General features: G+C 34.1%; 2 long non-coding RNA genes across 2 annotated transcripts in view; one reads left to right on the top strand and one right to left on the bottom strand.

Annotated features, from left to right (window-relative positions):
- LOC121077479 overlaps positions 1–15,145 on the top strand; it is a 156,730-nt gene that overhangs the window by 36,614 nt on the left and 104,971 nt on the right. The gene's annotated exons all lie outside the window — the stretch shown is intronic.
- On the bottom strand, positions 2,188–13,873 carry LOC121077481. The gene is made up of 3 exons (XR_005824079.1): positions 13,817–13,873; positions 4,348–4,424; positions 2,188–2,280 (listed from the first exon to the last, which is right to left on the bottom strand). It is a non-coding gene; the product is annotated as an uncharacterized LOC121077481 (long non-coding RNA).

Genomic DNA, 15,145 nt, shown 5'->3' with positions numbered 1-15,145 from the left:
AATGTTACTTGTACAACTCTTTTTCCCCAGCCAATAGCTTCTACTTAGGGGAGCTGATACCTTCATCTTCATTATTTAAAAATTCCCTTGCTAATTAATTTTTTTTTTTTTTAGCCTATTGCTTTTGACTCAAAGCCCAGGTTATGGTACTATTGATTGATAGCCTTGTTAAGGTTTTGAGTATTTGTAAATGTTTTGTATTCTACATTTAACCATTTTTATTTTTATTTAAATTTAATAATGTATTTAAATTTATTTTATTTATTTTATATTTATTATTAATAATATATAATTATATATTTTTATATTTATATATATTTACATTTATATTTTATATTTATTTTTATTTTATTGTTTATTATTTTATTTATAATTATATTAATATTTTTTATATTAAATTAAATAAATTTAATTTTTTTTTAAATGTGATGAATTGGAAGATAGGACAAAAAATCAATTAAATTTTGATTCATGGGCTGTGATTCTAAGGAGACCATGGAGTCTAAGAAATAAAACTTTTACAAAGAGCACCAGTTCTAATATTCACTGATTAAAAGAGTTTGCATTCTCATGTCTTGAAAAACTGTTGTACATTCCTCCTTCAGGTATTACATCCAAAGTGCCCCCTGCGGTTCATTTATGGGGTCTAAAACTTCCCTCCCTTTTTTTTTCCTATGTCTTTCATAGTCCTAACTTCGCCTGTGTTAAAGCACTTCAGCACCTTCAGAGATTCCAGATAGGGCTTGATTGTTTTCTTCAAAATGCTTTGCCAGTAATAAAGAACTTGAAAAAGTGACAGGGTTTGATAAAGATAACTCATCTGGCATCTTGCGGGTGTTGATTGACAGTCAGTACAATAGTTTCTATATCTGGTGTGAAGATACCTGCTGTACCACTTGTGTTATTGCAACGCACTTGTATGTAGGTTGTTACTGTCATAGACTCTGGATTTATATTACTGAGAATTTGGCAGAAGGTGAAGGCCAAGTAAAAAGAAAATAAGAAAATCTCTTAGTAAATAAGAGCTTAGTAATGTTTAACAAAGAGATTAGTTCAAGCAGAAAGAAAACTAATATATCTTAAGTTTGTAATGTTGCTTTCCAGTTGCTATATTACAGTATATCCTCAGTACAGTATATATGGTACATTTTCAGTGGATTTGGGGCGGGGTGGGGAGGGGAAGAGGTTAGTTCTTAACCACCTGATGACTGAGATGGTGGAATAACCTAGTAGGAGTCATGAATGCAAAAACCATAACCTTCTATTAGTAGTTTGATAGATCCCAAATTGTTTGGGGGGCAGTGGAGGGGAGATATTTTTGTTGCTGTCTTTCAAAAAGAAAGAATTCAAGATTTGGGAGAAGGGGATGGGGAGGGAAGCAACACCCTGCTGGTGTTCTGGAGCAAACAGTTGTAAGGGTATGGCCAGTAACAAGGACTTTGAGTTATGTTTTACTATTCATCTTACTGTTGTCACGTGCTGTGTCCTTCCTTAAGCTGCAGTCCAAGTCTGATGTGTGAGACAGAAGGTGCAAGTTTTTGTGATAATATTAGAGAAGAACAAAGGAGAAGACAAGTCTGTAAAATATATGCAATAGTACATAGAGATTTACAGTGGACTATTACATGTGGTCTTTTCCAAGACATTAATTGGTTCATTCCAGATATAAATAAAATACTTGCCTTCTATTAAATGTACGATAGTATCAAATCACTTAATTCTCTTTAACATTAAATGTGCTTTAACTTAATTAGGATCTAAGTGAGAAGACAGGTCTATCAGTGAAACACTTTTGTGTCTATTGGCATTCATGTAAGATTTTCTTTAACTAAAACAGCTTACTGGTGTTTAAATAGAATTTCAAGTAGTACTTAAAATCGTCATATTAACAAGTTTACCAGTCTTAAACAGTGTTTTTTTATTTTTTTATTTTTTTTCTGGTGTGCATCTGTGTCAGTTGCAAATGTAATAGACTCAGGGCTTTAATAATGCAAATTAAAATTTCCAGTAAGAGAAATGCCAATATAGACCAAGAATTAATTCTGAATCCAAAGGGATTAATGCAAAGCTATTAATTGGTTACATCTAGCAGAAGCACTTCAGTAGTTCCCTTTTAGTTATTTTGATACTTGGTCTGAAATAACAAAGGAAGCTGATCTTTCCTGTGTTGTGCATCGATTGCACTTGCTGGAATCTTCATCTAACTGAAGAAGTTGTATTTTGCTTTCTTTCTTCTTCCTGCTGCACTGTCACCTTCTTTGCGTAAACTTCAGAGGTCAACTATATAAGAGAGAAGCAGAAGCAGCCTGTGATATTTTAACTGAATCTGGCAAGAATGGGGAAGTCAACAAGAATTAGGGGCAGAAACCAGTTGAAGTCTTTATTTTTTTTCTTTAGACTGACACTGTTGGGGCTTTGATATTCTGTGCCTTTTTTGTGTGTGTTTTTATATTGGATTCACTAGAGTTCATATTCTAAGATGTATGAAAATTGTTCCACAATGATTTTAAGTACAGAATTAATGTTTCTTTATAAACAAGGAGAAGAATGAACAACTTCAATTAGTTCTTACAGAAACATACAAGGATACTTGTCTTGGTTGGTTAGGAGTGAAAAGAAGGGTAGAAAAACTTAGTTTTTTTTATTTATTTCCTTGATATTTTGAAAATGAATATATATATATATATATATATATATATATATATATATATTCATATACTATAGATATTTTGTGTGAAACTGGTATGGATATCATAAGTGTGTTACCTAGAGACAAAATAGTAATAACCGCTATGGTTACAGACTGCTTCAGTGAAAAAGCAACAGGTACTGACAACTACTTTGGGAGTATCTTCAAAGTAGTAGTATATTTTTAAACATTTCAAATAAAGCTAAATAATTAAAACAGTATCTCCAAATCTAACTGACTTTGGTATGAAAGGGGTTAGGTTTTAAGATTTAGTCCTTTTTCTGTTTGCTTTCCTTTCCTTTTAGAGGTTGGACTAGATGATCTTGGAGGTCTCTTCCAACCTAGACGATTCTGTGATTCCCTTACAATGGATCTTGTTGTTTTGGTGGGGATTTTTTGGTCTGCTCCCATGTCCTGGATGAAGTATGTGGGTGCTTGGGTAATAGTGCTTCCAGGTAGATTTTATACAGTCTGAGAAATCCTGCTTTACCTATCATGAAATGCTTTTGTGTAGGAGTCAAGTTATGTGAGGAGATAAACAGACTATATAACAGTACAAAAATTACTGCTTTAGGTAAAATGCACCCTGCTGATAACTGAGTAAGCCCTCCTGTATATGCTAATGCTGGTTTGTTATAAATGGTAATTAAAGACAGTTTGGTTTACTGCTTGTAGCCACGAGCACCTGGAAGACTGACTAATCCCATCCATATGCTGGGGACAATCCAGCTGGTATTCTTGCCTCACAATGTGGAAATTTTGTATTTGAGAGTTAATTTGTATTTTTTCAGGCATTTAAAGATGCCCTTTTCCGCTGCCATATCAGGAACTGGAACAGAATGTAAATGATTTGGACCTCTACCTAGCATGTAGATTCAAGTAACTAGAGGTAGCATGGATTGTGCCATCTGTTGACAAGAATTTTTATTTATTGATTTTTCTTGTATAGCGTATCTTCTTAAAACATGACTAGGAACACTCAGGTCAGTAAAAAGTCTCACTGTTGAACACTTTTTTTTTTTTTTCCCCCTTCTGGAAATATATTTCACTGGGAGAGTATTCATTCTAAAGACTTCAAATGGTCCATTTAACAAATCATGCAAGAACTGATATAACATTTTAGCTTTTCTTTTCTGTAATCTTTGAGCTGTCTAGGAATTTCCTTTATTTAAAAGTTTTGTGCTAACTTAACCAGGTTTATTGTATATTCAAGACAAGTGTCTCCTAGTATTTTATCGCCTCTTTTGTCACAATGGAAACTATGCAAATTATTGGTTTAACAACTATTTTCTCTTAAGTTTTTGTAGTCAGCCCGTATAGAGATCATTTGCAGCATCTGTTTTGGAAATTTGGAACTATTCTCTCTTCCTTACATATTGTAAAGTATTCTTGAATCTGGAAGGTGGTAGCGTGAAAAGGGAATGAAAAATTAGGGGCTTAAAGTGGAAACAAAGGGGTGTGTATGATAGTCCATACACAATCCAAGTGCAAGTGCAACAGTTATGCAAAATATTATCACTCTTCTCAAGTTTGTTGCATTATATTTGAAATTGCATGGTTTTTCCTGACAGATAAAATTGGAATTTATTCTTTTAAGAAAGCAAAATTAGTTATAAAAAAAAATAATAATTCGAAATAAACCCATGACTGTTACAGACCCCAAAATGAATGCCACCTCTGTAACAATTTCATGTGAATTCTTCTTACAGACAGCAGAGAGCAGCAGTGTGATGACCTGAATCAGAACAAATGATGTTAAGGAATACTTAAAATAACTTTAAAAGCTAAATACATTTAAAAAAACAAACAAACAAAACAGTTGTTGCTTTTATCTGGTATAAATTTAATGAGACTTTTGGGAAAAGGAATGAAAAGGTTAAAAAAAAAAAAAAAAGACATTAACAATAAAATAGCCATTTTGGAAATAATTGTCAAAAAGGATGTTTACATACAGTAAAAAAAAAAAAAAAAGAGAGGGTGGGTAACTGAGTACCTTAGGAAAATGGATAGATTAGTGTCTGAACTGCAAGTAGAACTGTCAAAAATTATGATATAGAGTAATTAAGAGTAGAGTACAAATACTAGCTCACAGACTATATTTAAAGAATAATTCTAATTGAATGCATACTGAACAGTCTCAAATTTGATGAATTCAGTTTAATGTTCAGAAATCCCTTATTATATCTGCTAGTAACTTACAAATCATTATTCTTGTTCGTATGAGAAGTTCATAGGTACAGATCAAACCACGTTAAAATATACAGGGTACCAGATGTCATGTAAAATGTGAAATATTTTTTCTGAGGTCTTGAAAATAGTTTTTCAGGTCTTTCACTTCTTCATTTGGCTTCTCCTTAAAGCAAAACCATAGTTAACAATTTTGATTTTCATCAGTAACACTTTTACCCACCGTTATTTTCTGTAGTAAAAACAGGATGTAGACTTTTGTGGGTAATGAGCAGATATAAATACCTATGAGTCAGATAAATTATGCTGTATCCCTTCATTCCAGAAAAAACTGCTACAATGAGGGACATGGGCGGATGCTGTTGCCCTGGTGATTGCTCATTTGAGTCTAGATTGCAACAGGTCTGCATTTCTCACTTCTCTAAGATGTTTGCGTTTGTGTATGCAACTCATAGAGATAAAGCTAAAAATTGAATGCAATCAAATAAAACAGTATTTGTGCAATGTGTCAGAAATGGCATATATCTTACAGGGAGTACGAATAAGAGATTACACAGGAATACTTACCTTACACATGGATAAAGGAAATCTTAAGAAATATATCCATAGCATACAGGACACCAGTATAACCATCTCTCTGTAGGGCTAATCAAAGTGATATAGGAATAAACTTAGAGGCATGAAATTTCTGATCTGCCTTGCTATGCTGAGTGCCTGAGTGTTAGTGTGCCCCATCTAAGAGTCAGCAACTGGCGGCGGTTTCTGGTAATTGAATTACTGAGATATTTAGGTATTTGTAGTGTCTCTTTCTCATGTTTTTAATATTGTAAGCCACGAGACCTGATCTGAAGTGTGCAGTAAAAGCTGCTATGTTCCACAAATTAGTCTGAGCTCTGAAAAAATACTTTTAATCTCAGTTTTCATTCTGTGATTTTTTAATATTAATTTTTTCCATAATTACACATACCGTTACACTTCATTTTGGAAGCAGGTGGTCCCTTAGCTGTTAGAAGTTATTTGTGTTTAAAATTGGTGTTTTACAAAAGTTTTGCTGATACAGACTGTTCTGAACGTGTTTTGGTGAACCTCATTTGGGGCTTTCATGTATCTCTCAAGATGTTGCATGTTTCTAAGATTATTTTTCTTTGTAGAGCCTTAAAAATCGAGTCTAAGAAAGTGTGACTTAAATTCTAGAATAAGCTGTTATACTGCAAGTTGCTTTTTGAAAAGATACGATAAAAAGATTCAATGTTCAAAATCAGAGAACAAGATACAGACTTTAAGCAACAAAGCTTAAAGCTATTTCACAGAATCACCTAGGTTGGAAGAGACCTCCAAGATCAGCTAGTCCAGCCTCTGACCTAACACTAACAAGTCCTCCGCTAAACCATATCACTAAGCTCTAAATCTAAACATCTTTTAAAGACCTTCAGGGATAGTGACTCAACCACTTCCCTGGGCAGCCTATTCCGATGCCTAACAACCCTTTCAGTAAAGAAGTTCTTCCTAATATCCAACCTAAACCTCCCCTGGCACAACTTTAGCCCATTCCCCCTCGTCCTGTCACCAGGCACATGGGAAAATAGATCAACCCACACCTCGCTACTGCCTCCTTTAGGTTACCTGTAGAGTGCGATAAGGTTACCCCTGCGCCGCCTCTTCTCCAGGTTGAACAATCCCAGCTCCCTCAGCCGCTCCTCGTAAGACTTGTTCTCCAGACCCCTCACCAGCTTCATTGTCCTTCTCTGGACTCACTTGAGCACCTCGATGTCCTTCTTGTAGTGAGGGGCCCAAAACTGAACACAGTACTTGAGGTGCGGCCTCACCAGAGCTGAGTACAGGGGGACAGTCACTTCCCTAGACCTGCTGGCCACACTGTTTCTTTTGCAAGCCAGGATGCTGTTGGCATTCTTGGCCATATTTCATATAGTGGGACATGGCTGCCAAAAAATAGAGATCCTTGAAATATTGGCGGAGGCACAAATAAGTGCTGAAAATCTTTATTTCCAATATTTCAGCTACAGTGACTGATAATTCTAAAATGAACAGGCCAGGAATATCCTGAAACCTCTAGAAGAAGGATCGTAGTATGGGGGAACAGAAATGGAAGATGTCAAAATAAAACAAACCAATGCTGTTGAGGACAAAACATCTTGAAAGATATGTAAAATATGCTTGTTCTTCATGGAAATGAGGAATATTTTGTCACCAATAACAAAAAATAACATTGAATTATTATTAAGATAAAGCTAACTGAAAACATGCATCTTCAAAGTGTTTGGAGATCCCAAACACATTGGCATTTAGGCAAAATAAAATGAGCAGAGACCTTCCGGCGATTTTGTTCCTTCTTTTTAGTAACATGTCTTTCAGCAATTTCGTAGACCTGCATCATGAAGTAAGTATCTTAAACTAATGTTGAAGTAAACCACTTAGATGAAACTTCGCTGTAAATGAAACATGGAAGCACAGGAAAGAAATATGTTTCCTCATCTTATAAAATGGCCAATCCTACTTCACTTTTAGAAAATGGGTAACTCCTTATTTAAATGAGTATATTGAAATGCATTTTTTAAAAGTGTATAAGCATAGAAATGTGTCCTTTTTCTTTCCTTCCAGGTAGTGTCTTTTCTCATTGTTAGAGTTGGGAGTTTAAACACTTCTGCTCTACTCTGTTTTTGCTTGCCCCTTCATAAACTTGAAGGGAAAATATAGTTCATGCATCTATTATGTTATTTCATCCCCTCATGCCAAGTGGTCAGACTTGTACTTTCCACACATTAACTGATAATACAGAATACTTAAACTACCTGTAGAAAATCTGTATTTACATAGTTTTGGCTCTGCCATTTACAGTTTCCAATCCTGCAATCAGCACAGTATACATGAACATAATACTTCAACAGATTTTCTGCCCACATATGTCAATACTTGCATCTATCTGCTGCCTGAAGTCAGTATGACTTTTCTGATACAGCTTTTCATAAAATAAGGTATGTTTACCATTTTCCTCCATTTGTGGATCTAATTTGACTGATAAGCTTGAATACTTTGAAGTCAATAACAGTGCATCTTCTGAGCAGTTTGCTGTGTAATGTCTTTTCTGTTCAAAGGGCTGGTGGATGCATTTGAATCCATATGGGGAAAACAACTTTCTAATTGGTGCACAGTTAGCTATATAAGTGAATCAATGTTCTTACAACTACAGTAGCTTTTTATTTCAAGTAGTGCTTTTTGGGATGGTGAACCTTTGGTAACATTAGAACCATGTGGCTTTCTTATGTCTTTCATTTTGTTCCTTCTGAAATTGCTCCTTGGACTTGTGTAGTATAATTAATCAATGAATTATGGTTGTATGAAATTAATGTCTGTGGCTACAACACTATTTCTATAAAGTTAGAAACTTTATGTATGTGTGTGTGTGTCAGTATTAACAGCTAGATGGTCTCAGTGTATTTTCCTCAGTTGTAGTCTGTTCACAGAAGACTTGATGGTGCTACTGTTCACAACTTTTCTGCTTTGCTTTCATTTGCTAGAACTGGCATCTTAGAACACTAAACCCATTTCTAGAATGCAACCTTTCACTTACATGGAAGGAATGAAGTATCTCCACCAGTTACAATATTTTGGAATGCAAAGTAGAATACCTTAAAATAAATAAATTTTATTTGTATTTATTTAAGTGAAAAACAAAACCCAAACCACCACAAAAGCCTCTCTTCCAGAGTTATATATCAGGTTTCCTGTGATACAGGAAGATGTATGGATACTGTGAACAGTTTGGTAACTTTGGCAAGACCATGTGACCTTGCTGGCTACTAAGAAGTGTATTCAAATCTCTCTGGAAAGAGTATATTCAGTATTCTCAACGTGTCTGAAATGAAAGGAGTAAATGTAGAACTAGTTATACTGAACTTGTCACATCCATTGTTTTAAGTGATTTTGCTATAGCAAATATTGTCTCATACCCGCATTCCTTCTCTAATACAAATTTTCTGGCATTTAACACAGTGTTACAGGATAATTATTCTGATAGAAGCATCAATAGTACAGACTTGATAGAGCATTAAAATCATAAACAAATCAAAATAGACTTTTAAAGTATCAATCCCATTTGAATCACAGGAAATGCTTGAAGCAGCCTGTAGATGGATTTTTATGAGTGTGTGCATTTCTGTCTGTAGTGTTTCTTTCTAAATCAGAAGCATAGAAAGAAATTAAGTGCGAAAAAAAATCCCAACACAGTGATATAGCAGCGTACAATCAAAGTATCTTCTATTTTGTCAGTAGCAGTTTTTTTGGTTAATGACACACTACTTATCATCAAGTTCTCAAATTTTGTTTGCACGTGTCGGTTGTTTTTTCCCCAAAGTCATCTCTGTGGTAGCTGTTAACTGATTGTTCTTATTTTTGGAAAATTAAGCACCTCTTCAAGTCAGCTATTAATGTACTTTTTATCTTGCACTGATGATACTAAGATTGGGACATATATAACAAGGCCCTTATTCTGATACCAGAGACCGATAGGTAACTCCCAAAACAAGAATTAGGCTCTGGTTTATAACTTCATGCAGCAAGGATGTCTCTAGAAGCAGTACGAAGTGAATGCCAGCCATATGTAACCTGATTTTTCTATTCATTTCTTGTTAAGTCTCCATTATTTAGGTGGGAATCATGCCTTCAGTTGCAAAATTAAAACTTATTTCACATAGAATGAGTATGTGAAAGTTAGCTTGGTGCTTTAGTTTGTAATTTAATCCATGTAAGGAAGAGAGAGATTGAATTATACTGGACATTTGGTGTCAAAAATACAGTAGACATGCTCAAAACTTTCAATTGAATGAAAAAATACTTTCTGGTACAGGTTTCTTTTTGAAAAACTGATGAACCAAACCTTAGAATAATTTTTGATGCCAGGCTTTTGACACAGTACCCCGAAATAACTTGGATGTCATTTAATGATCAAATAAACTATCCTGTGAACAAGTATAACATCATTCTTTGTGAATGTCTATTGCATAATAATGCTGTAATAGTTTCTTCAGTTAAAGACTGAAGTACACAGCATACTATGTACTGTGTACCTGAAATGCAAAGGCTTCCCAATTTTTTTTATTTTTTTAAGAGATCTCCCAGTGAAACTGTAATAAGTAGCCTAGAGAAGGCAGTGGAAGAGTAATGACTTGTTAAGAGCCTTGTTCTTATTTGAGTTAAAGCAATTATGATCTGTTTATGATGTTTGTCTACTGCTAATGCTGCCCAGCTGTAGACAATGATTAAACAGTGTTAAGGGGCATAATATGTTAACACAAACATTTTTAATATCCTACTCTCTTCACTTCTTCAAATAGACTTAACATTTAAAAGAAACTCTCATCAATAAAACTGAAATTTTTTGTGTTCTTTCAGTAACATTATTCTCTTATTAGACTTCGCAATATGTATTTTGCTGTATTCAACCCTTAAGGAATGAAGAATCCTAGTATTGATCAAAAGTCTTTGTGTTCAGTTAAACATTTTAAAAGACAAGTAAAAATTGTTGATTCAGTCAGTATAACTAGAAAACTAGAGGATCTTGTTTAAATGAGTAGACTTCTTTGATCCTGTTGGGAAGGGTGCATCTTGAGGTTTTTGTAATATAAATAAGAAAAGTATCTGAGTTCTGTTCTAGTTCACAGTAAATTCCATTAAGATAGAAAAGATTGATTAAAGATTAGTTAAAATTAGAAATTGGAATCAACAGTCTATCCTTGAGGTGTTTGGCATATAGAATAGGAATTCTGCCGTTAAAATATGGAATTAATCAGATTTACCACTAGCATATATGGATGTTTCTGTTGTCCAATCAAAAATAGTCATTTACACCTATTTTTTGATACACAGTGGAAGGAAAGCAATGTGGCAGAGCTGTGTTGTTTCCCCGTTTTTTTTTTTTTTTAGATATCATGAATATATTCCACAGGGAGATAATTTCAATTGGTCCGGGTTCCTAAAGGAGCCTGTATTTCTGTGACCCCAAAGTATTTCCATGATAAAGTATTCCAGGTCAGATGATGTTACAAACTGTGACCAGTGAATTGCAATTTTCAATACATGTATTTATATAATCTTTACTTTTTTCTGACTGCTCAAATATTTATGAATTAGGAAGAAGGGAATGTTTGCACCTCAAAATACGCCTTGTTCTTCATGTCTGTGTAGCTCCTGAATTTAAGGCAGGAGTAAATGTATAGTCTTACCTTTACAAATCATTACAGGCTTCTGAAGATTCTCCAAGTATAGGCCTATTGATATAAAAAGTATTTATTCAGAAAGTGAACACCAATATTGTAGTAAGTTCACAGACAAACTGGAGTGCATTAACAGCTCTGTGGACTATATGCTTCTGTATCTACCTCTGTGTCTTAAATCCTTGTGATAAATGGACTGCTTTAACTCAGTTCTGATTAAGAGTTTCTTTTTGTACAAATTAGCATAATCATAGCAGAACTAACACAGGAACATATGGACAATTTTCAGAAGTCAATGACTTGGCCGTAGAGACACCTAGAAAATCCAAGCACAGACAAAACTAATTAAAGCCAAGAAACAGTTAAAGGTCTTTTGACTAATTTTTGAAATAGATTTCTAGAGGCAAAAAAATAGTTCTCTTCAATATGACTGATTGTCTTTGAATTTTTCATCAGGGAAATGGTTCTGTTTTTTTCTTCTTTTTTCTAGATTTTTATTAATGTAGCTAAGATGATCAGATATGTTTGTGGAAGCAAGTTTTTGAGTGAGTAGGAGGGACGTAAGTTCAAACTCAACCTATAGCAGCAACCTCCTAGTATGCAAGTTTTCTGAACAATTCTGAAAATTGCCTATCAAGATCATAATTACATATCTTGAGCTATCTAAAAGGGCATTCCATTGTCCTCCTAGTTCCTTCTTAATCCGTCTTAAAACACTTCTGATGTAGTGGGTGTGCAAAGCTTTACAGTATCAGAGAAGTGGAAGATGCAGTTAGACCAACTGTTCGTACTTGAAAAGTGTTGACAGACCTAATTAACTGCTAGGCCAGTGATACGAGTGATCAAGGACAAAGAGGAAGCAATTAGAATACAATAAAGTGTATCATAAACTGCTGACATTGGGTGGAATCTGCACATGCAGATGAGTTGTAGGGAGGTAGGATCAAAAGTAAGTGAGCTGACAGGAGACAAGTGAGCTACAGTTGTGGGTCATAAGGTGGGGAGAAGGTGCTGATGGAGAAAGGATCTCCCTGCCAGATATGATTTTCAGAGCCTGAAGAAATGTGCTTACTTGGTACAACAGTCTGATTTTCTTCTCAGATATATTTTCATTTGTAGAGTAGATTATTCTGTAAATAAGTGTTAGAACTGGCTGAAACAGTTAAATTGTACCCACTTGATTTTTTTGGTCAGAAATCACGTTAATATTTTTTGTAAATGGGCAAGACTAGGGGCACAACTGTATCTGAACCTCAATTAATTTATTAAAACATTAATTTCAGTGGTATCATTAAAAGAAAAATATGCAAATTTATTTAACTTTGCACACAATTATATTGTGGGAGTTACATTACTGTCTTTTTAAGGGCATTTGCCCTCACTGCATCGTATTGGCTGTGTCCATTTGACACTGTGTTTTTCTGTCAGAACTGGTAGAGACACTTCATGCTAAAAAGCAGTATTTAACTTTTAGTTCCCTGAGTCGGTTATATGACAGAACATGACTAGCAACTAAATTCTAAACTGACATTAAGATTAAATGAGTGCAGTAATGAAGACTAAGTGTTCAGCTCACAAAGCAGTTCTCTGTTCAAAGAAAGACAGAAAATAGATGACAAAGAACAACTTTGTGAGCAGGACAATTGTCTTTTGCTATTCATGGACTGCCTAAGTAACCAGTAAACAATTTGGCATATCCCTTACCTTTACATAACTCAAAGACAGATTTCTACCGTGTGGTAATATTACAAATTCGCTGAGATGGAGCGTTTCAGAGCATTCATGAAATGGTTACTACAAGCATGTTATCTGAGTTTGGTTAAAAACAGTAAAATTGACAAAATTAAACCCTTCTGTGATTTTCTTGAATACAGTGAACTGTATTGTGAGCAAGATTTGGCTGAGTATCTGGAAACAGAGCCTGGTAGACCCTATTGAATTAATGGATACTGATTAAAGCCTTTAAAGATTAATAATATCTTCCTCTTCAGTTTTGTTTTCTTTATTTTCAAAGCTCGTGATATTGTTTTCTATTCCTGAAAATAATAAGGATGTTCCCGGTGAAACACACATTCAGATAGCCTCAAATCCAATTTATTCTACCAATCTCAGCTTTTTTTCTTTATTTTACACATTCTTAATCATCTATTTGCCATATTTCTTGAAAGTCCTAAAAAGGCATCTTTTTTTTTATCTTTTCTGTTTCTTTTGTTTCGTACCCTCTGCATGCTGATCATCTTAGAAGCATTGAAAGAGTCCCTTGGCTAGAATGCTAGGTGATCTTTATTCCTGTTCCTTTAAATCAGTGAAAGAAAACAAAAATTATTTACTTTGAAAAGGTAAATGAACGGTAAAAAAAAAAAAAAAAGGAAACCTAATGATGTTGGACAGTGAATCAGCGTCATTGACTATTTAATTTTTTTTTAACTGACTAAATTAATTTAAAGTAAGATTATTTAAGGTACGGCAGGCTATGAAATAGATGAAGTTTTGCAAGGCATAGTTAATTATCAGAATATAATAACTTTTACTGCATAGCAGGTCAAAATGAGTTCTGTAGTTTTAAATTAGTTTTTTTTAATATATATTAATGGCTGTGGAATTTCTATCGGGATCATGATCATTTTGTGAATTTTAAGCAGGCTATAGCAAGAATTTTATAGCAATACAAAAAGCTGCTCAAATTATTAAAAAATAGTTTTCAACTAACAGAGAACAACAGAAGAATTCATGGGCTGTCAGAAAAGCAGAACAGTTGTACAAGGAACAAAATATTCCAAAATCAGGTTGCATTAATTATATATTTAATCAGTAAGCACTGTTGGTACACTTCTGCATTTTAGTGCCAGCTGAAGTTCAATGCCAGTAGAAGGTCATCGGAGAACAAATGGATTCCAACACTGCTATTACTTTATGGGGTATTGCTCATTTTACCACTTAAACTTTGGGAGAAGGAAATTTTATAATCCTGAAGTTATCTGGATTAGCTGTGTTTAGAGCCTTTTTGTAAATTATAATGCTCTAAAGAACCTCATTTTTACTTTTTTTTTTTTTGAGCTAAGAAGAATTTATCAGACAAAAACACTGCGTACTGTGCATGTGCCAAAGTAGCTCATGGAAGGTTTGAATACCTCTGAATGGTATGGTGCCAGAGACATCTTGAGCTGACTAAGCTGTCTTAAAGTAACAAAATCTAGAAACACTTTTTAAGCTTAAAAAAAGAAAAAAAAATGTACTCTTTATAAGGTTCCTTTTACTATTTATAAACAAAATAAAGAGAAGCTATTTTAGTGCAGTGGACAAACAGGTATGAGATAATGAGATTGCCTTCTTATCTCTTCTGACCTAACATAATGAAAAAGATAAATAGAAGGTCCCAATTACATACACCGAGGATGTCTCTTCTCTGGGTCTTGTTCTGTTTTGTAGGTGGCTTTATTTTGAAATAGGAATAATAATGTTGCCCAATAGGGAAGGTGCATGGGGATTGTTGGTTATGGGATATTATGTACATAGCTGAGAGCTATAGAAACAGTTTATTTACTGTAAGTCAAATCTGTACCACTGTACCCACAGTATTTTATAGTATTAAGTATAGTATAGTATAGTATTTATAGGATTTCAATTAGCCTCTGAGGCACTGGTAATGAGTCAATAGTTCCTAACAGTTATAAGCACAGGATAAACCTTTCTTAACAAAGGAAGATATATTTCTTAAGCTAGAAGCATTTAGGCTTTAGAAGGAAAGTTGTGGACGACACCAAATTTTCTGAATAATTTCTGTGGAAAATAAGTAAATCATATAGACCTCTCTTCAGTTGTCAGCCAGACGTGACAGCAAAATCAAAGGAAACTTTCTAAGGCATTTTTTTTTCTTCTTAGAACTTCAAACCAAATCACATGAATTTCAAGTTTCTTTTTTTTTTTTTTTTAACTCTAAAGCCATAGAAAAATCCCAAAATGGTATATAGAGCACAGCTTTGCTCTTCAAGCATGGAACTACATGGGCTTTATCTGCTTTGTCATAGACTTATTCTCA

Source organism: Cygnus olor, chromosome 13, assembly GCF_009769625.2.
Source record: "Cygnus olor isolate bCygOlo1 chromosome 13, bCygOlo1.pri.v2, whole genome shotgun sequence".
Classification (NCBI taxonomy): Eukaryota; Metazoa; Chordata; class Aves; order Anseriformes; family Anatidae; genus Cygnus; species Cygnus olor.
Note: the sequence above shows the minus strand (reverse complement) of the source record. Positions and strands in the feature narration are given on the sequence as shown.